Here is a 2,954-nt window from a genome sequence, read left to right as displayed (position 1 = left end):
GAAAATTCATTGATATTGGGAGATGTTGTCTCTTTGGATCAAATCTAGCTTATATCCTCTTCAATCATGCAACTCATTGACCTCTTGGCAATAATGATTGATTGAGTCCCAATCCTTTGGTGACTCAATCTCTCAGATCTTGATCAATAGCTAATTCGTTGGTCTTATTGCTCATGAAGAGAGATATGCTTGGTCCCTGATTATACCACACACCATTATAGGTCCAAGTAGAGGGAGGATTATATGTCACATATCCAAACACCAAAACCCAGATTCTACTCTAGTGTGAGAAGGGATTTCAAGCATGGTTTCATGTTTCCTTTCCCAAGGTTCCCATGAAACCCAATTGCATTCAATCTCTTTCCCAAGATAATTGAATACTAAGCATTAAGAATGAAATTCCTTCTAGTAAATCAAAGAGAAGATGAAGAGAAGAAGGATTTCACTATGATCAATCCATCAAGTACAACAGAGCTCCCTCTCTCAATGAGAGGGAAGTTAGCTACTCATAGCTCAAAAAGTACTCAAAAGTGAAGTGTAAAAGTGGATCTAAAACTGACTGCTTAAGCCCCTTCTTCAGTACTCCTTGGGGGTATTTATACTACTCCTAGTAAAATAAAAGAATTACAAAAGTGAAAAAGGAAAATTACATTTTGGAGGAAAAAGAAAACACTAAATAAGCATGACTTCTCAGCTGGCATGTGGCTGGCACTTTTCTGGCGTGTCACGTTCCCTTCATTTCCAGCTTGGCGTGCCACACCCAATCCTTTAAGTGGCACGCTCATCCCTCTAACAACCTTGGCGTGCCACGCCTTCGAACTCAAGTGGCACGCCATAGTGGATTTCTTGTGTTGATGTGCCATGCCTTCAAACTCAAGTGGCACGCCCCTTACCTTTCTCACTTCTCTTTGCCTCTGGAAACTTGTATTGGTGTGCCACGCCCAAGGTCTGGTGTGCCACGCCCTTGCTTTATGCTTGGCTAGGCTTCTCTGGAAAGTTGAAGTAGCGTGGCATGCCCAGGGTCTGGCGTGCCACGCCCAATTTGTGAGTGAGTGGATCCTCTGTTTGGCGTGCCACGCCACGAACTTAAGTGGCACGTCCTAATGCTTCTCTCTGAGTGACACTGGCATGCCACGCCTGATTGCTCAAGTGGCACACCTAAATGAAGAATGGTGAATGGCGTGCCACGCCTTCGATATCAAGTGGCACGCCCCATGTAATTGGCCTCCTTCATCCTCTCTGGAAACTTATACCAGTGTGCCACGCCTAAAGGCTGGTGTGCCACGCCCATGATCTTGTCTTGGTTCCAGTAGTTGGCGTGCCACGCCTCAGCCTTCAAGTGGCACGCCATAGTAAAATGCTAAGGTTGGCGTGCCACGCCTTTGATACCAAGTCGCACGCCCAGTCCTTGCTTTTGGTCCTTTGTGCATTGGCGTGCCACGCCTGGTTGCTCAAGTGGCACGCCTTGTCTTCAATTGCCTTCAGCCACTTCTCTGGATTGTTGTACCAGCGTGCCACGCCATGCTGCTCAAGTGGCACGCTCATGGATTTGTGAACTTTCCAAGCTTGGCGTGCCACGCCTTCGACACCAAGTGGCACGCCATAGTGAGGGTTCTTCTTGGAATGCTGAGTTGGCGTGCCACGCCCCTTTGCTCAAGTGGCACGCCCATAGTAATTGATGGCCCAGGCGTGCCACGTGCAGCTTGGTGTGCCACGCCCCTTTTGTGTCCTCCATTGTAGCTCTCTGGAATTTTGTATTAGCGTGCCACGCGCAGTCTCTGGCATGCCACGCCCACATGCATGCCCAGACTTCTTCTCTGGACTTTAGTACTAGCGTGCCACACCCAGCTCCTAGCGTGCCACGCCAGTGCATTTTTGTGGCGTTTGCTTCAAGTGGCATGCCAATTTTGCACGCCCAGCTTGTTGTTTATCTTCTACCCAATTTTTGATGCTTTTCTCACCTGAAATTCAGCACAACTCATCTTAAAGTAGTGTACCATAATATTCATCAAATAATGCATGAATTGTACTAATCAAATGAGATTTATACTCTTTTATGGTCTTCTTTATGCAAGAAAGAAGGGTAGATGATGCAAGTCATCGGTTGGCATTGTAAGTCTAGGCTCATTATGGTGGGAAGCTCAAAATTGATGAGCATGGATTGGTGTAGTGCTCAATTGGATGGGTCTAGGAGGGTAGTTTGGTCCCTTCATGAAAATTCGTCTTCTCCACCACCCGAATGAAATCAAAGTGATCAAATTAAAGACGGGTGTGAAAAGAAAGTATGGGATCCCGGGATCACCGCATGAAGACCAATTATGGGAGCTCATATCTTGGGAAGAACTACCCCCAAACTTGGTGAAAATGGTTGGAAATTCTGACAACCATTTGAGGAGTAAGCATCCTTGGAGGTTCAAAGATGAATACAAATGGTGGGAGACACCCCAACATGGTAAACTCTTTCCACTCTCTTGTAGATATAATGAATGAATGAATTGAGTTCCATTGTAGGTAGCTTCTCTACTCCTTTGCATATTTTGTTTTGCTTGGTAGGGTGTTTATACATTTTATGCCTTGAATAAGGATGATTCTTTGAATTTGAGTTTTTGCTTGGATTGCAAGTTTACTCAAATTGTTTGGAAAGTCCTAAAAAAAAATAAAAAATATGGGTAATTTTGCATTTTGGCTGGTTTTTGATTCATAGGGAAGGTTACTAGAATTTTGAGATGTTTCTAGTATTTCTGAAAAAAAAAAGGGCAGGGACGCGTGCGCACGCGTCGATAAGTGAATTCAGCCCCATACTCGATCCCAGAGAGTTGCGCAAACATGGCGCGAACGTTGAGCTTCTCGCGCAAGCTGCGACCCACGCGGGCACGTACATCATGCGTACGCGTCAGCGCGCACTCTCTCCATCCACGCTTAAGCGTACATGACGCTTGCGCGTCCATTCCTTT

The sequence above is a fragment of the Arachis ipaensis genome, chromosome B05 (genome assembly GCF_000816755.2).
Source record: "Arachis ipaensis cultivar K30076 chromosome B05, Araip1.1, whole genome shotgun sequence".
Lineage (NCBI taxonomy): Eukaryota > Viridiplantae > Streptophyta > Magnoliopsida > Fabales > Fabaceae > Arachis > Arachis ipaensis.
Note: the sequence above shows the minus strand (reverse complement) of the source record.